Source organism: Ovis aries, chromosome 3 (genome assembly GCF_016772045.2).
Source record: "Ovis aries strain OAR_USU_Benz2616 breed Rambouillet chromosome 3, ARS-UI_Ramb_v3.0, whole genome shotgun sequence".
In the NCBI taxonomy this organism is placed as follows: Eukaryota; Metazoa; Chordata; class Mammalia; order Artiodactyla; family Bovidae; genus Ovis; species Ovis aries.
In genome coordinates this window covers 172,025,339-172,045,609 of record NC_056056.1, presented here as the reverse complement: position 1 = coordinate 172,045,609, position 20,271 = coordinate 172,025,339, and the positions used below count along the sequence as shown (strand labels likewise).

The 20,271-nt window shown below is 41.4% G+C and overlaps 1 long non-coding RNA gene across 1 annotated transcript in view; it reads left to right on the top strand.

The window, feature by feature from the left end:
- The window catches only part of LOC132659465 (uncharacterized), a 56,719-nt gene extending 38,668 nt beyond the window's left edge, over positions 1-18,051 (top strand). Inside the window, exons 2-3 of the long non-coding RNA XR_009599967.1 lie at positions 7,882-7,978; positions 13,836-18,051. This is a non-coding gene — a long non-coding RNA (uncharacterized LOC132659465). The remainder of the gene's footprint in view (positions 1-7,881; positions 7,979-13,835) is intronic.
- Positions 18,052-20,271: the final 2,220 nt, after the last annotated feature.

Here is a 20,271-nt window from a genome sequence, read left to right as displayed (position 1 = left end):
AGAAGCTGGACCTTGATGGAATCCTGCAGGCTGAGTAGACAGTCACTGAATAGAAAAGAAGAGAGATGAGAAAGCAGGACCAACAGACTCTTATGGGCATAACTCAGAACCCATGCCAGAATTTAGACTAGAAGAAACCAAATTACAGCTCTTATTCAAAGTTCATTCACAATGTTATAAGATTTATTAGTGGCTTCTGAAGAGTTAAGAGCACTCTTTTGAGTGCCCATGGACTTCGGTGCCAGACTGACCTGGTTTGAATCCCAACTCCTATATTTACTAAGTGTACTTGATCAGAAGACAACTTCTGTGAGCATCATTTTTCCTTATCTGCAAAACAAGTTCAATAGGACTTTATCTTACCGGACTGCTATAAAGATTAGAGATGCTGCAGATACAGTAGTCCTTTGGTATCCAATGTTCCAGGATATCAGGTATCCATGGACAAAAAAATCCACTGGATCCTAAGTCCCTTACATTCCACCCTCCTGAACTGCAGTTTTGTACTGTGAATACAAAGGACTGACTTTACGTAAAGTACTTTGTGGATTACCTAACATATTAATAGTTTTCAATTAAGAATGGCCTGTATTAATAGTATTATTAATGTCTTGGAGGACTCAGTGCTCTATAGAAACCAACTCACTGGCAACATTCAAGGACTAGTAGCACCACCTATTAAGTCCAGGCAACTAAAGATAGATACTATGATTTCCCAGCCAGAAGGCTTTAAAAGCCAAGAACTATTGTGTTGAGAAGATGCACTATCCTCCCCCAAAACATCAACTAATATTTGTGTAGCAGTTTTCCATATGTGAAGCACTTTCCTATGGATTAACTCATTTGCTCATCTCAGCAGCTTTATGAAGAAGTTTCTATTATTGTCTACATTTGAGGGGAAATAAACTTCACAGAAGTCCAGGCCTCAGAGAAATTCCCATGACAGCAAGTGGCAGAGTTGGGAGGCTCAATATAATTGAAAATGTAGATAATGTCTTTGTCTATTCCTTAAAAGACTGAACACAGAATTTATTTTGAAGGTTTAGGAAGCTGTAACCTGACAGTCTCAGTTAAGAATGATAATGTGGGAGATTATACAATCATAAAATTTTGTGTGGGGCCCATCAACAATCATCTCTCTTAGTCTTCTCAGTTTACAAAAAGAAAATTGAGAAAAGAGCAACTAAATGACTCTTCTGTAGTCACTTTGAAAATTCATGGTTGTACTTCTAGTTAGAGGTGGCAGATTTAACATATGCTTTACATTACACTCCATCTCCCAAACTCAGTAAAAAAGACAATAAAAGGATTGATTTTAAAGACATTAACCCATAAGGACAAAAAGAATAAGAAGGAAAACAACAACAACAACATTTTGGAAGATAGAAAGCAGATGGTTGAGGGGCAACAGGCTTAGCAGGCTCATGAAGCTGAAATTTAAGTTGACAGTGGGGGAAGCCCAGAAGCAACCTGATTTGCACTGCAAAATACCAGAAAGTCTCAGAAAGCAGCAGCAAGAAGTACCTCTGAAAGTGGGTGTGCAGCCGAAGCTGATATAGGACTTGCTAACTGCGTTTGAGAAGTGGTCCCCTCACCCTCTGGCAGAAGACTGAAGACTGACTCTCCAGTAAGGCTGTTACCAGTAAGACTCTAAACCAAAGGATGACAGGCATAACTGAAGGCAGGAATATCCAACTGACAACAAGGGATTCATTAAATCACACATTCTGAATGATGAGAATCTCAGCCTCTTGTCTCAGCTTAGTTCCTGGAACTGAGAGCCATGCCGTAATCCCCTAGGCTAAAGGCTGAATGACTCTGGTCTGGGAACTCTGACCCAGCCCAACATTAATATTTAAAGATACTGATGGCCAGGTATCCAGCTGATCCATTTAGATCAGCTTAGTGACACATAGGAGTCAACAAGTCTTATCCATGTACATAGATCTTTCCTCAGCTGCTCTGTGCTTCTCTCTTAAGATGGCCAGATATATATGGAATTTAGAAAGATGGCAATGATGACCCTGTATGCAAGACAGCAAAAAAGACACAGATGTGTATAGCGGACTTTTTGGACTCAGAGGGAGAGGGAGAGGGAGAGGGTGGGATGATTTGGGAGAATGGCATTGAAACATGTATACTATCATGTAAGAGTCGAATCACCAGTCTATGTCCAATGCAGGATACAGCATGCTTGGAGATGGTGCACGGGGATGACCCAGAGAGATGTTATGAGGAGGGAGGTGGGAAGGGGGGTCATGTTTGGGAACGCATGTACCCCCGTGGTGGATTCATGTCAATGTATGGCAAAACCAATACAGTATTGTAAAGTAAAATAAAGTAAAAAAAAAAAAAAAAAAGATGGCCAGATTTAGCAAATAAAAACTGTGATATTTAACATATACTGAAAATGTATTCATTGTTTATCAAAAGTTCAAATTAAATTATACTGTATCTCACCTGGCAACCCTATCCTCTCTTAAATAAGAATGGGCAGCCAAGAATCACCAAATGTTTGAGGAAAGCTTCAACACAAAGACAATGACTAAATCACACAAATGGGAGAAAAGGGACAAAAAGACCAAAAAAGGATGCAAAGAAAAGAATAATTTCAAAAATTCTGCCACTTCTTTTCTCAGCAATTTAAGAAAGGATGTTGTACCTTTGAAATAGGTTCAGCTTGTTTTTAAAAGAAATAGTCAAAAAACATTGAAGAGCTATTGCTAATTAAATTTATGATAGCAGATGAAAAACTCAATAGAAGTGTTTTAAGGGAAAATAGAGTTATAGAAAAAGAAAACATGGGGAATGGAGCAGGGGGAGAAATAATAAAAGAAATAATTCAAGAAAATTCTCCAGAACTGAAGAATATGAGTTTCAGATGCAAAAGACCCTCTGAGCACAAAGGATGACAAAATGCCCTCAGTAATGGAAATGAACAACAACAACAAAAAAAAGCAGGGAGGGATTGAGCTAAGAGCTATGTCTGTTTTAGTACTAGGAGTTCAGGATGAAAGATAATATGTTACTAGAAGGTGAAAGTGAAGTCGCTCAGTCGTGTCCGACTCTTTGCGACCCCGGTGGACTGTAGCCTACCAGGCTCCTCCGTCCATGGGATTCTCCAGGCAAGAATACTGGAGTGGGTTGCCATTTCCTTTTCCAGGGGATCTTCCCGACCCAGGGATGGAACCCAGGTCTCCCACATTGGAGGCAGACGCTTTAACCTCTGAGCCACCAGGGAAGCAATATGTTAATATGTTTGATAAATATAAAACAATTTGGTTATAGTTGCTCTAGCCTAGGACTTTCCTGCTGGCTCAGACAGTAAAGAACCCACCTGCAATGAGGGAGACCTGGGTTCCATCCCTGGCTTGAGATCCTCTGGAGGAGGGCATGGTAACACACTCCAGTATTCTTGCCTGGAGAATCCCCAAGGGCAGAGGAGCCTGGTGGGTTACAGACTATGGGGTCGCAAAGAGTTAGGCATGATTGAGCAACTAAGCACAGTATGGCCTAGAAATAAATACAAGAGTTTAATAAATCTATCAAGCTTTAAGAAATGAGGTTTTATAATAATGATATACATGAATAAGCACATGTAGTGAAAAGAACTCTGGATCAAGGATCAGAGACACACATTCTAGTCCTATGTCTGCCCCTGTGTGACTTCATACATATCACTTCACATCTCTGGACAGTTTTATCATGAGGGTTTAGAATTTCTAGAATCCTATTTGCTTAGGCAATCATGAAATATATGGCATTAAACATAATTGAGTACACAATTAAAATAATTTTTAAAATTCATATCCCAATAATACTTATTAAATATACAATCCTTTTTTCTTAAATTTTACATATTATTTCATTTTTATATAATAAAAATTTACATTTCTATAGTACTTCACAGGTTTCATTCATTCATTCTCCAAATTCCAAATGATGTGAGGTATACATAATGAATTATACAGGCATTGCACCTGCCCTCTTGGAGCTTTTATTCTAATAGGGAAGATAGTAACTTTCTAAAGAAACAAATAAATACATTTCTATGTAGGATAAATGTTATGAAGGAAAATAGGATTCTGTGAAAGAAAATAATAAAGGGGATCACTTTTAGATTTGGTGATTAGCAAAGGAATTTCTGAAAAAGTAGCTTTTAAAATGAGAATAAATAAGAGTTTTGGCAGGTAAAGAGTAGGAGAAACAGCTTATCAGGTAAAGGAGGAAATACATATGAAGGCCTTGAGGGGGAAATCATGCTTTCAGGGAAATGTTGGTTGGCCAGGATGGATGTGTGATATTCTCCAGAGGAAGAATGGTGTGGGATAAAAGACAGGGATCAGATTATTCTGGGTCTTTGAGTCCATGAAAGAAGGTTGAGTTTTATTTTTAGGGCAACAGGAAGGCTGCACTAAATTATTTTCAGCATAGTGTGACCTCCAATTTACAATGTATGATCACTCACCATTATTTTATCTCTTTGGATCTTCAATGTTAGGCTTTGAGATAAGCAGTGTGTTGATATACTGCACTGAGAAAAGAAGCAGAGAGGTTAAGTGTTTGTCTTGTGAACAGGTCCAACAGTGAGTTAACATGGGCAGACCCAGAGCAAGACCTGGATTTTCCAACACCACTTAGTACAGTGCCTGATGCATAATCTCAATAAATATTTGTTAAACGAATGTACGTTACACCAAAACATTCTAGCTACTGAGATCCATGGGTCTTTTGGTAAAGAAAAATTGTTAAATCAGCCACCAGAGGGAGTGTATACTTCCCCCATGTAATAGAAACATTGACCTTGGCAAAGACAACTGGCAGGAAAAAAAAATTTTTAACTGAACAAAGTGCTTTCTCCAGTTTATACCAAAAAAGATTTCATGAAATAGAACTGGCAGCATCACAACAGAACCTTTGTTATGTGTTTGAGCCGGCCATCTGTCCATGAGACTCAGTTGTGGACAGCCTCCTGACTTAGAGTTCGCCTGACTTTGTTAAAAAAAAAAAAAAGTGGTTCCTCCAAAGTAAAGTGTAATGAAATGGAAGCAGCAATATTTCCTGACACGATTCAAACTGTACATGCTGAACAAAACACTTCTTATTTTTTTCACCCAACCCTGCTGTTTTGAATTTCCTTGAACTTGCTTCAAAATAAAGTTTGGGAAGAAGAAAACTTTGCCTGTGGCACAGAAGTGGTCCAAGATGGCTAGAGGAGTCTACCTGTTGAAGAGTGAGATCAAATTGCTGTTTCCATTCTGCAGCCAGGGGAAAGAACTACATACAAATGCATCTGGAAACGACACACACACACACACACACACACACACACACACACACACACACACACATAAATAAAATACGTGGTTTAAGACATGGCTTTAAAAGATTTGGATCATACCAGCCAACCACATTTTTCTCCATTTAATAAAGATATAATTTTGTCAACAGCCATTTGACAAAATTTTTTGTAGTTCTCAGCCAATGTGTGAACTGGATACAGATATACAGGTCATCAACTTTTATCTGAGTTGAGAGCTCAAGGAAAGTTTCCAAAAGAGTCCACTAAAAGTAAATCAGCCATCTATAATCAATCAATAAGAACTGATTGGTCAAGCACTATGTGCTAAGAACAGGATTTAATCTTGAGGGAGAAACAAACAAGGGACCGACACACAGTTCCTACACTCAATAGTCAACTCTTTTTTGTTAGTTATTAAGTATATTTTCCAAATATTCTATTTTTTTTTAATTTAGAGAACTAATATCCAGGGAGTTGACTGAATTTTATTTTTTTGCTTCTGGTTGTATAGGGTCATGAAAAAACAAAGACCAGTAAGAGATCTCCTGATGGTTCCATAGTGAGGTACAGAAACTTCCTTTATTTGTCTTTCCTTAAATCCTCTCACAGGCAGAATGTAGGGAAAGAGAATTGGGTGTTGGGAGAGAGTCTAGGGGACTTTGTGCTCATCACCTTGGAAGTCGAATTATTACGAAGCTTTATGTTGTTTAGTTGCTAAGTCATGTCCAACTCTTTGTGACCCCATGGACTGTAGCCAGTCAGGCTCCTCTGGTCATGGGATTTCCCAGGCAAGAATAATTGGAGTGGGTTACCATTTCTTTCTTCATACAAAGCTTTGGGCATTTTTTTTTTTTTTTAAATAAGACATATCAGTTCCATAACATCCTCGCCCTAGAATCTTTTGGGTATATTACAATTGGACTTTTATATTTTCTTTCTCCATTAACTTATTTAAATAGGAATTCATGATCACTCTAAAAATGTTGGTGAGAGTAGTATTTTTGAGTATAAATGAGTTTGTGGTGAGAATGTTTATGTGTGGTGACTAGTAGCTAGCATTTCCAGTCATTAATTAAAATAAAAAATAAATAGAAGAAAAAACTTTTCAAAACAGAAGAAATCAATTTTAAAGTTTTCTAAAATTACAGTGTTTTTTTATTTTTTAAACTTCAACATTCCAAAATATGTATCAGAGACACCTATGTAGAAACTATTGGCTCAGGTGCTATGCAAGATTCTAAAAAGGTCTAGGATATATTCTTTCCCCCTAAAGTTCTTGGGAACTGGAGAAGTGAGAAGCAGGGATATCAGGCTCTCAAAACAGGCAATATTAAGCTGACAGTGGTCAGGAACACAAGGAAGCCCAGACTAAGCTTTGTAGGAATATAGGGAAGAGACAGCTTCCGCTGCATTTGAGTGAACATTTTGAGTGCTCTTGAGGGTGCTGGGCAAAAGAAAGAATATAAACAAAGGGACAGAGATTGGAAATCACTCTGGGTATAACTAGGAAATATTTCCATCTCATTTGACTAGAAAATAGGCTAATTATCGGACTGTAGGGGCTTCCCAGGTGGCACTAGTGGTAAAGAATCTGCCTGCCAATGCAGGAGATGCGAGATGCGGGTTCAGTCCCTGGGTAAGGAAGATCCCCTGGAGAAGGAAATGGTAACCCACTCTGGTATTCTTGCCTGGAAAATCCAACGGGCAGAGGAGCCTGGTGGGCTACAGTCTGGGGGGTCACACAGGGTCAAACACTCAGTGACTAGTCAGTAAGTGACTAAGCATGTATGCACGCATAGGACACTACTGTTAAGCCTGGAACTATCTTTAGGCTCAACTTGTGGAAAGACCTGTATGGCATTTTGAAGACTCCGAATTTAACTGAGCAGAGAGGTGAAAGGGTGAAAGACTCTCCTCAGAAGTGGCTTCAAGAAGATTGATTTGGCTGAGGAGCACAAGAAGAAACAAAACAAGAACACAAAATCACAAAAACAAAACAAGAACACAAAATCAAGGAGACAACCGCCTCACAGGTTATTGCAGGAATCTAGGCAAGAAGAGATCATGTAATGTAAACTGAGGTGAAAACATGTGGAAGGAAAAGCAGGGGGCAGAGGCAAGAGAAAACTCAGAGAACAAATGTAAAAAGTGAGTTAAATAAATGGAGTGAGACAGTCACATAGTTTCAGTTTGCTAGTGTAATATTTGTAGCACTTATAAGAAGAAAGAAGTTAGAAGGCTGACTAGGTTTCAAAAAGGAAATGTGATTTTGGTTTTGAAAACTCATTTATGCTAAAATGCCAGCAGTACATATAAAGAGAGAAGTCCAGCAGATTGTTGGAATTAAGGGTCTGGAATCTAGGAGGCAAGCGAGTCCTGGAGGGAAGTTCTATAGAGGTAAGGAGTGGTCACTGAGGCCATGGCACTGGATAACACTACTGAGAGAGAGAAGGAGAGGCGGGGAAACAGGAGGAGAGAAGGGAGCAGAGAGAAAGACTCTTTGAGAATGTTTTCCTTTTCTTTTCCTCAGCTGAGGAGGAGCCACTTAGAAAACCTGAGAAAAACTATTCTTGTTTCAGGAGGAGAACCACTGCTATTGCAACGTACAGGAGTCCTTTCAAGAAGAAGAGGATGTCAGCAGGGTCATTTTAAACCCTGGAGTGGGTAAAGGTGAAGGTAAGATTGACAGGAAAAGAAAAAGCTGTTTTGGGACCTCCTTGGTGGTCCAGTGACTAAGACTACACTCCCAAAGCGGGGAGCCTGGGTTCAATCCCTGGTCAGGGAACTAGATCCCACATGCCACAAACTAAACATTCCACATACTACAATAAACATCATAGATTCTGCATGTCGCAGCTAAGATCTAGTACAGCCAGATAAATAACTTTTTTTTTTGAAAGAAAAAGTTTGTTTGAGGAATTGATTCGAAAGTGAAGTTAAGTATGGCACCAATTATTAAGACAGGTTCAAATGATGTCATTTGGGCAGAAGTCACTTTGCAAGGGAAACTGAGAAAGAGGAGCCAACCAGTGGAGACTACCAATTCAACAGTTCTAATGAGGAAGGAAACAAGAGGACTGTGGTGCCAGTTTCCAGGTTAAGAGGTATATGTGTTGGTTTTACATGCTGGGAGGGAGTGAGGGTCCTTTGTAAAAATGAGGTAAGGAGCTTTTGGAAAGCGTGAGGTCACTCAAGACAGGATAAATTAATTATCCAAGAGAGAAGACCATTGGGTGACCATGAGCCCCAGGGGTGCCTTTCACTTAGCAAGGAGGGCAAAGGTTTTGTCAGCTGAAGGGAAGGAGGAGAATGGATGAAAACAGAGACAAGAGAACAAATCTTCAAGGAGGAGAGGAATGGTGAATGAGGAAGATGGATCTTCTCAATGAAGTGGTTGAGAGTCAGGTGGGAGGGTGGGACTGAGGGTTTGAGAATCACAGAGAAGCATTACACAACCCCTTGGGTGCGGGTTGGGGGCTGCAATGGGAGGAAAATATAAGGGAACGAAATGACTGCTAAGTGGCAAAGATTTTTTTCTCTCTGGGTTCCTGTGGGCCCTCACTTTCAGGCCTGAAACTGCTCCCTACCAGACTTCAAAGCCACTTGAAGGGTTGACACTTGTAGCTTGGTAATTCCAAGCATTCGGATCATGCCACCCAACACTGCAGTGAAAGGCTTTTCCAGGTCCCTCATGCAAGAAAAGAGACGCCAAGGAGCAAGGCAAAGAAGTATCACTAAAAACACTAGGACTGGACCTCGGCCATCTTTCTACCTCTCTCTCCGCTAACATGTCAGAACCAGGGAAATGCTTGACCTCGCTTCTTGGGAAGAGTGAAGTATGTGTATCAAAATACATAAATCCTAAAAAGCCTATTGTGAAGGGCAGAGCCCTCATTATTTGTATTTTGATCACTTTTAAATATTTTTAAAGTGAGCGCTTCCAGGGGCAAGGTAAATAGTCCCATTTTGTGGGGCGCTTGATTAAATTCCAAACATATCATTTTGTGGGGCATGCCTGCAGATTCTGATACCTTTGAGCAGGTTTGCCAAGAAAGCGCAAATGTGAGAGGAGCCCAGCGAAACAAGGAAACTATTCTCCCAGCGGCAGGTTGCAGGGCTGTGCAAGGGAGAGCCAGCGGACTTTTGTCTCCCCACTGAAGGGGAGATTAGAATGGAATAAATTAGCGATGTGGGCCTGAGTTGTTACTACGTAACAATAACACTCTGTGCTCCATTCAAGGAATGCCAAGCCCTTTGACAAGACTCTTGCTTTCTCTTTGGACTTCACCCCGGAGGTGAGGAAGGGCACAGGCTAAGCGCATCCCAGGTCCAGAGAGAAGTGTGCCTCCCCACCCACTTACCATAGTCTCACTCTCTGCTCCTTCTCTACCAACTTCTTGCCTTCCTTTCCTTTCTGACCATCTCCACCCATCCTTCATCATGCAGAAACCTGCCCAGAAGGAAACAAAACTGTACTGAGCATCCACTTATAGTAGCAACCAAGGCATTCATTTACTGGACCATCATGTGATCATCACAAAGACTGAATAGACAAGGGATAGTCAAGTGATGGTCACATATATTTAATGATTGATTTGGCATTGATCCTTGAATTGGGAATATCCCTTGCAGAAGGGAATGGCTATCCAGTCCAGTATTCCTGCCTGAAGAATTCCATGGATGGAGGAGCCTGGCGGGCTACAATCCACGAGTTCGCAAAAGAGACAGCCATGATGGAGCAACCAACACTTTCACTACTTTTACTTTTTTGATATAGCTACCAACCAAACAGAATGATATGGAAGCTGCACTGGAGCCCAGGATTAGAGGCACTTACCACGCTGGGCATTACCTCCTAGTTGCTGGAGTGTGGAACTTTCATCAACTGGAATTATTTCAATGTTTAGACAACAAGGACTGTTGAATCTTGGTCCTGAGAGATAGCCATATTACAGATAAAAATGGGTCCACAGAGGCTTTAAATACTTTACCCCCAAACCACAAATTGATTATAGGCTTGGGACCCAGTGACTGAACTGGAAGGTCTTTTCCACCCACCTTGCTGGCCCTCTGCCCTCTTTCCTTTGTCATTTTGTGTGTGCGTATATATATATATTTCACATATATGACTCTGTGGCTCCATGGATTATACAGTCCATAGAATTCTCCAGGCCAGAATACTGGAGTGGGTAGCCATTCCCTTCTCCAGGGGATCTTCCCAACCCAGGGATAGAACTCAGGGATCAAACACAGGGATAGAACCCAGGTCTCCCACATTTACCAGCTTAGAGATGAAAATATGCAGTGTTCTGGAGAGGACATGCAAGGGCAGCAGAAGACTCCCTCCCAGGGAACTTCTCAAGTTGCATATATTAATCTCTGCTGTTCCCATGAAAAGGTTTCTCAGTAGCGGCAAAATGGGAGGAGAGGGAGTGAAGGAGTAAAGAAAAAACTGACTGAAGAAAAGCTTCTATTTCCTCTTTTCCCCACAAAGAGGCAAGGACCTTGTTTTATTTTGTTCCTCATGGTACCACCTAGAGCTCAGCACATGGTTGATACCCAATGCAATTTGGTTGAATGAATGAATAATAATTTCTCCCATTTCTACAACACTTAATATTCTTGTAAAGAGCCTTTACACCTGCTCTCATTGGACCCTCAAGGAGTTCAGCAGCATTACAGGGCAAACATTGTTATTTTCATTTACAGATGAAGAAGCTAAGATGCAGAGGGCTAAGATGGTTTGCCTGCATCACAAACCAACCATATTGGGCCCTGCCAACTTCCTGGTCTGGGGCTCCTTCTCCTGCTGGGCAGTGTCTCCTATATATAAATTAAAGTTAGCATAACTGGAAACAAAACAGCTTACAATTTGCAACCTACTGCATACTTAGGGTGACACTGAAGGAGTACCAGCACACAGGAGCCCTGGGTCTCCCTCTCCCTCTTGCTTTCCCCACACTCATCTCAATTCACCAGATCACCAGCTCCAAGGAAGTCCCTGATTATTCCTATACCTCAGCCATAACACCTGCATACAGTGCTAGCTTTATATCTTTTCATTTTTAAGTGAATTTCCCCTTAAGTAAATAATTTAAGTAAAATTACTTAAGGGAGTGATTTTTGTAGCCTATACCAATTGGCTCAGGACTCCCTTTCTTACAAAGTTCAAATATGACATTTAATAGATAGAAAAGAATAACATGAATCTAAAGAATAACATCAGTCTATCTAACTATGGACAATTCCTATTCATGAACTTCCTCTCCAGGGCCTCCAAAAGGCAAGGGGCAGAGGCCATGGCTTTTCCCTCTTTTTACCTATTACAAGTTTCTGCAGTGTGGTTTCTGGACCAGCAGTATCAGTAGAATTGGAACCTCTTATGAATGATAAAATCTTTAGTCCTAAACCTACTAGAGTCAGAGTCTCTAGAGCGAGGGGTCCAGTGATCTATTTTAAAAGGCCTCCAGGTGATCCTGGCGCATGTAAAAGGGTGATGTCTACTAATCTATTATATCCTATTATTTTCCTGCCTGAGCCAGGAACACCTTGTTTTCCCATTGGGTGCTCTGGGACTCTCTGCCCACTCAGTTCTTTAATTCTTCTTCCCTCCACATGAAAACCTACAATATAGTCTTATTAATGACATTATTAACTTACCTCCTTGGAATAAGGGGTGGACTAGATAATCTTCTGAGATTTTTTTCAAGTCAAGAGGCTCTGATTCTTCAGGGGAGTCACAGCTAAGCAGATGGCCTTAAAGAAGAGGAGTATGATGTTGGCTATGCGTTTATCATGCATTGTGTGCTAAGATGCTTGGGTCGTGTCTGACCCTTTATGACCCTGTGGAGTTTAGCCTGCCAGGCTCCTCTGTCCATGGGATTTTCCTGGCAAGAATACTGGAGTGGGTTGCCACGCCCTCCCCCAGGGGAATCTTTCTGACCCAGGGATTGAACTCATGTCTCTATGTCTCCTCATTGGCAGGCAGGTTCTTTACCACTACTGCCACCTGGGAAGCCCTGGGTTTATCATATATGGCCTTTATTATGGTGAAGTACTTTCCTTCTATATGTACTTTATTAAGAGTTTTTATCATAAATGTATATTGAATCTTGTCAAATACTTTTCTGCATCTACTGAGATGATCATATGGATTTTATTATTTTGTTGGTTAATGTGGTATATCACATTGATTGATCTGCAGATGTGGAACCATCCTTACAGCATTTCAGCATTATTTACAATAACCAAGATATGGGCCCATCAACAGATGAATGGATAAAGAATATATGGTGTGTTATATATATATATATACACACAATGGAATACTACTCAGACATAGTGAAAGATGAAATCTGAACATTGCAACAATATGGATGAACTTTGAGGGTATTATGATAAATAATAGATATTATTATTTGTCTTTCTTTTATTATATTTGTCTTTCTCAGCTAGAGAAAGACAACCATCATATGATTTCACTTATATGTAGGATATGAAAAACAAGCAAACAAAAAATAAATGAACAAACCAAATGAAAGCAAACACGTAGACATAGAACAGAAAACAGTAGTAGTTACCAGAGGGGGAGCGACCAGGGGGAGGGCAAAATGAGTAAAGGGACCAACTGCATGGTGATGGATGGAAACTAAATTTTTAGTGGTAAGCATGCTGTAATGTACACGGAAATAAAAATATTGGGTTGTTCATTCAGGGTTTTCCATAATATCTTACAAAATAATCTGAATGAACTTTTTGGTCAACCCAATAGAACAGTGCACAACACGAAACTTATATAATGTTTTAAACCAGTGTTATCTCAATAAAAATTAAATTATAGAAAAAGAAGACAGACAGAAGAGAACTTCTGCCTGGTAAGCTTCCTTTGCTACAGGCTCCAAGGCTGGAGTAAAGTGAGGACATAGGCCAGTTGCCAGCTCTTAGTTACAGCCCCAGGAGATCTTTGATGTTCTCCCCTTGCAGTCTGGGGTCCCTGTTTTCAAGAATTTATCAGAATGACCTAGACTTAGCAAACTTGCTCTATGTACCTTGGACAAAATATCCGCTGAGTCAATTCTGTGAGGAGCCTTGGATTGTCAGCCTAAAAGCCTGTTTATAGTTGACTGCCTCTGGCAAACTGCTATCAGATGCAAAAAAAAAAAAAAAAGTGTCATAGGTTTGGCATATACTAGACCATCCTCAGCATTTGCATTAGGTAGGTGGTCAAGCAACAGCAGGTAGCAAATACAAAAGGAAGAATCCAGTCCCTGCTCCCCTCCTCCCTTACCACCCCCTCCCTTCTTTCCCAAATTCCCACCCATGAAAAGACAACCTAAAGGACTCAAAAGGGTGACTTCTCCACACTTGGATATCCTCACACAGTTAAGAAAGAGCCCAATCTCTGTTCAATTCCTGGGCTCTGATATGCTTTTCCTTTCTAAGCTTCTACAACCTACTGCTCATGAGTTTATTTTGCCAACCACAAAATGTAGCTAACTCCTAACCTTCGGCTTTACTTTCCTCCCTCTTCTAGGTTCTTTGAGCTATGAAAGCACAATGAGTGAATGGAGAGACGGTTGAGTAGGATAAGATAAAAATGTTACAATCTCCATTGAAGACAACAGGCAAAGGTCCTGGAATTGGAGTCACGAGACTTGGCTCTCCAGCCAGGGCTTTGTCACTGGTGAGCTGGGAGGCTGAGGCAGGTTACTGCCCCACTGGGTGTCACTGCAAAACAAGGGGCTTGAGCAAAACAAATCTCTGGGCTGTTTTCCAACTGTTTGATACTTTGAATAGAAAGACAGGACACAATTATGTCTTATTTGGGAGCTGCATTGCCCTTGTCTGAAAACTCAAGTTTGGGAACAGCAAGTAGACTTCACTTTGTTTACCAATCTGTTCTATCCGTGTTGATTGCTTGAAATGTGGGAAAGGGTTGCATAAATGACTATAAGATCTTCCATGGGAGGGCAGGTAGTTACATCCTTAGTGCCTCGTTTGTCTCTTTTCCTGCTCTTTCACAGCTAATAATCCTTCTATGAATACTTTTAATTGCATCTAGGCTGCCTAAAATACAAGTACCATCAGATCATAGAGTCCAGTGCCCAGTACTGGTTTTTATTTTCTCTGAGACTGAATGTCAGCTCTCAGCTTGATAGAGGAGAGTACAGCAATGACGGGAGGAGGAATTTCCCTGGGATTCAGCGAACACTTCATTTGGATATTTCTTCTTTCTTGAATTCTTTCACTGAGAGTTTGAATAGGAGGCCATAAGCTTGAGAAAAGATTCAAAATGGAGCCTAGCTGCTCCGTATTGCTCAGATTTTCCAACCACAGGTGAAGTTTCCCTGTGTCTTGAGGACCTCATTCTGCTCCCCTGTACTCTTCGTTTGTGTTGGAGGGGGCACATTATTATAGTTGGGTATTAAGCTTTGCGAAAGGCTGAGAGAGAAGGAGGCTTTCTTGGTAAGCCTGGCTCTGTGGCTTGGCAGTCACACAAGAAAATGACTTTATCCCCAAACCAGATGTTCAAGTTGTTTTAATAATATCTTATGAGCCCTCCTCTAAATAAAACAAAAACTCACTCTATCAGAATGTTCCCTGGGATTAGAAGGTTGATCCTTGCTATCTGGTTTTACCCACCAGAGGGTAGCACCATGACGAATTTGTAATAACTCCCTGACAAAACTCAAAGTTGGTTCGGGATGATTTGCTCAGGATTCTTTGTGAAAGTATCAGTACCTGAGAACATCAAGATAAGTCCCTAAATGCCTCATAAAATTTTTAGGTAGACACAGGTCTCTATTTATTACCAGAAATAGTGTTAGGACATTGAATAAATCCCCATGAACTGGGACAGATTCGCATTTTTCTTGCACAATCAGTTTACCTGGAATCTTAAAATGAGGTTTTCCAGTGTACATGAAGTTGGCTTCGATGATTGTTATAGTTTTCCTTTAACTCAACCATTCTAAGACTTTTTTAGGAATCATTGACTTGTCCAGATTTTTCACATTTGCATTCAATTGTTCTGCTATCTCTTCAAGAAAATTAGAGATACCAAAGGCATATTTCATGCAAAGATGGGCTCAATAAAGGACAGAAATGGTATGGACCTAACAGAAGCAGAAGATATTAAGAAGAGATGGCAAGAATACACAGAAGAACTATACAAAAAAGAGCTTCATGACCCAGATAATCATGATGGTGTGATCACTCACCTAGAGCCAGACATCCTGGAATGTGAAGTCAATTGGGCCTTAGAAAGCATCACTACGAACAAAGCTAGTGGAGGTGATGGAATTCCAGTTGAGCCATTTCAAATCCAGAAAGATGATGCTGTGAAAGTGCTGCACTCAATACGCCAGCAAATTTGGAGAACTCAGCATGGCCACAGGACTGGAAAAGGTCAGTTTTCATTCCAATCCCAAAGAAAGGCAATGCCAAAGAATGCTCAAACTACCACACAATTGCACTCATCTCACACGCTAGTAAAGTAGTGCTCAAAATTCTCCAAGCCAGGCTTCAGCAATACATGAACCGTGAACTTCAGATGTTCAAGCTGGTTGTAGAAAAGGCAGAGGAACCAGAGATCAAATAGCCAACATCCGCTGGATCATGGAAAAAGCAAGAGAGTTCCAGAAAAACATCTATTTCTGCTTTATTGACTGTGCCAAAGCCTTTGACTGTGGGGATCACAATAAACTGTGGATAATTCTGAAAGAGATGGGAATACCAGGCCACCTGACCTACCTCCTGAGAAACCTGTATGCAGGTCAGGAAGCAACAGTTAGAACTGGACATGGAACAACAGACTGGTTCCAAATAGGAAAAGGAGTACGTCAAGGCTGTATATTGTCACCCTGCTTATTTAACTTATATGCAGAGTACATCATGAGAAACACTGGGCTGGAAGAAGCACAGGATGGAATCCAGATTGCCAGGAGAAATATCAATAACCTCAGATATGCAGATGACACCACCCTTATGGCAGAAAGTGAAGAGGAACGAAAGGGCCTCTTGATGAACGTGAAAGAGGAGAGTGAAAAAGTTGGCTTAAAGCTCAACATTCAGAAAGCGAAGATCATGGCATCTGGTCCCATCACTTCATAGCAAATAGATGGGGAAACAGTAGCTGACTATTTTTTTGGTCAAAATCTCTGCAAAATCACTGCAGATGGTGACTACAGCCATGAAATTAAAAGATGCTTACTCCTTGGAAGAAAAGTAATGACCAACCTAGACAGCATATTCAAAAGCAGAGACATTACTTTGCCAACAAAGTCAGTCTAGTCAAGGCTATAGTTTTTCCAGCGGTCATGTATGGATGTGAGAGTTGGACTGTGAAGAAAGCTGAGTGCTGAAGAATTGATGCTTTTGAACTGTGGTGTTGGAGAAGACTCTTGAGAGTCCGTTGGACTGCAAGGAGATCCAACCAGTCCATCCTAAAGGAGATCAGTCCTGGGTGTTCATTGGAAGGCATGATGCTAAAGCTGAAACTCCAGTACTTTGGCCACCTCATGTGAAGAGTTGACTCATTGGAAAAGACTCTGATGCTGGGAGGGACTGGGGGCAGGAGGAGAAGGGGACGACAGAGGATGAGATGGCTAGATGCCATCACCGACTCGATGGACCAGAGTTTGGGTAAATTCTGAGAGTTGGTAATGGGACAGGGAGGCCTGGCGTGCTGCAATTCATGGGGTTGCAAAGAGTCAGAGACGACTGAGCGACTGAACTGAACTGAACTGTCCTGCTATCATCAGTGGTGGCTTCTGACTCAGGGGGACAACCCAGAGAGTCAAAGGATGACCCACTTGATCCTTTGGTAGGATTATGGGTTTTCTTTGAGTCTCAGGGACCTCTATGTTTTCTTGTGTATTTTCACATAGCATTCTGTTTCTTTCTTCCATAGCAATATCCTGATTTTGTAATTAGACAATTCTGATTAATGTCCAGACCTCCTGTGTTAGCCCTTTATGGATAGGAATCATGTATTACCTTATCACTTCAGCCCCTAGAGAGATTCTCGCTCAATAAATACCTATTGAAAAATGAATAAATGAATGGATAAAATAATGAATGTATAAATACAGCTAGCAATTAGCATTCTTTTTAGTAAGGTTCTTGAGAAGTTGTAAGTAAACTGCAGTTTTTTCTTAATTAATTACACAAATATTTGTTGAGCAACAGGCTCTAGGCACTGACAGATATGTTTCTATCTTTAAGTAACTCACAGACTCTAGGGGGAAACAGATGAGAAATTAGACCATCACAATTGATGCCACATGAAAAATAAGAGCAAAGGGTTTTGTGAAAATACAAAAGCAACATCTGGCTAAGTCTGGAAGAGATCAAAGATGACTTGAGATGCGGTGATGCCAAATCTTGAGAGTAGGTGAGGGAAAGTCAATTCAAGAAATGTCTTTAACAACAGATCTTCAACACAAGAGGTGACGTGTTTGGATTCCTCCTTATACAAAAACTCACTGTAGGGTCAATAGCCAAATAGGGGACACAGTTAGCAGGGAAGTTGAGAGTAGAATCTCTGGAGGCAGACTGTCCTGGCAGGAATCCTGCTTCTACCTGACCCCTAGGCTGTGTGACCTTGAATAAGTTGCTTCAACTCTTTCTGTCTCAGTCTCTTCATTTTAGAATAATAGTATTATCAGCCTCATGGGATTGCATGAGGAATGAATGAAATGAAATATGCAAAGCTCTTAGAATAAATCTTGGCACATGGAAAGACCAAATAGATATCAGTTGTTATTATCATTGTCATCGCAGTTGAGTACTTCCCAGATGTGGCACATGCTGAGGGCATGGTTTGGCTCTCTCTTTGAAAGAGAGAAAAATGAATCAGGGAAGGATCACACTGAATTTAAAAAAAAAAAGTGCATTGACTGTGTCTAAATAATGACCACTGATTTTTACCCACCCACCAATACTCCATGGGATAGTTCTAACATTACAGATTGACTGGAGAACAAAATAGAAAATCTATGCGTCTAAACATATCATTTTCAAACCTGCCTCCTCAGTGCCTGGAACAGAGTGGAGAATTAAATCGTCATCATCATTATATTTATAAATATGTGAAGACCCATCTACCTTTCCAAATTAAACACTGTTTGTCAAATCCACTAATTATTTATTGAGCAGCTTCTACAGCAGGAGACATGCATGACTTGATTCTTGTCTGCAGAACTCATTATGAGGCAGACAGATGTGTGAACAGAAAATGAGAGTACAATAAATGTGGTGGGTACCAGAGGGATGGGACTTCCCAGGTGGTGCTAGTGGTGAAGAACACCCCTGCTGATGCAGGAGACACAAGAGACATGAGTTAGAGCCCTGGGTCAGGAAAATCCCCTGGAGGAGGGCATGGCAACCCACTCCAGTATTCTTGCCTGGAGTATCCAATAGATAGAGGAGACTGCTGGGCCACAGTCCATGGAGGTGAGCAATTAACACTTTCACTTTCAAATGTTGTGGGTATCAGCGGGATGGGGCTTCCCAGGTGGTGCTAGTGGTAAAGAAGATGATGCAGGAGACACAAGAGATGTGGGTTCGAGCCCTGGGTCAGGAAGATCCCCTGGAGAAGGACATGGCAACCCACTCCAGTATTCTTGCCTGGAGAGTCCTGTGAACAGAGGAGCCTGGTGGGCTACAGTCCATGGGGGTTGCAAAGAGTTGGACATGACTGAAGCAACTTAGCACACACCAGAGGGATGTCTGCATGAAGGGCCACTGGAACACAAAGGAGGGGGAAATAGGCCCACCTAGGAGTCAGGAAAGTCTCCAAGGAAGATAAGTAGGAACATGATGAGAAAACATGGGGAAGGCAAGATTTCCCGAATTCACTGCGCTGTACTCACTAGGCAAGGAAAGCACCTTGCCACAAGGGTGCTCAATAAATAGACATAGTATCACCGAATGGGTGCATAAAGAGGCTAGCTCTTCCTACTGCCCATCCTTCTCTACCCCCTCCTCCCAGCGACGTCTTCCCACATGCTCTCTTCAACCCCAGGGGGAACCTCCATTACATTACTCATCCCTTTCACGCCTGGTCTTCTGCAAACCTCTCAAAAGCCTCCTCTGTTATTGCTCAACAAACACAGGTGTCCTGGGTGAAGCATAGAGCATTTAAATCACGAGGAAAGCCTGACACAATGAGCATCTCCCACTAATTTTTCACTGGAGAAATGTGAAGTGCTGAATCGGGGGAGGACAGAGTGTGCTGTGTGGTCATTGTAATAGCCATGCCATGTCCCACCTGGCCTTTTCCCTTCACCCTCCCTTCAGAGAAGAGTGTCAGGTCTGCTGAGTTTCACATCTACACACAGAAACACAAAACACGCACCCCCGTGCCAAGAAGGCTGAACCCAACACACCCCATGGCTCCTTACCACCTCATAAGAAAGAAAGGAGACACTGAAGGAATCTAGGAAAATGGGACCTCCAAACCATCCCACAGCTGCAAGCAATGTAATGCTTTACTCAGGGCCAGACACTGCATCCTGGCCAATCCATCCTTTCACTCTGCATCAGCGCCATCCCCTCCCCATCCTTTCTGCACCCAGATTTCATTCTCAGTGCTAGACAGCCAACAGTTTAAAAGGTCTTCCAAACAAAATCACATTTCCTTCTTTTTTCATCCCCAGAGCAGGGTGTATCCAAACCACGTGGCAACTTCACTCTTCATAAATCAATTGTTTAATTGACAGAAGAGGGGATTTGTTTAGAGGCTCTCAAAACTCAAAATTTCATATGACCCATCTTCCCCAAATGCCCAGAATACCTTGATAGTCTATTGTTTTCACAGGGACTTTTCAGCTTCCAAGGTCTGGAGAAGGGTCAAATGCCTGAACTCCAATTTTCTCCCCATTTCTCTGGTCTGAGAAGACAAGAGTATCATCTGGGATTTGTGGCCAAGGGTAATCTGTGTGGCCTCTTTGCATGAGGAGATGGAA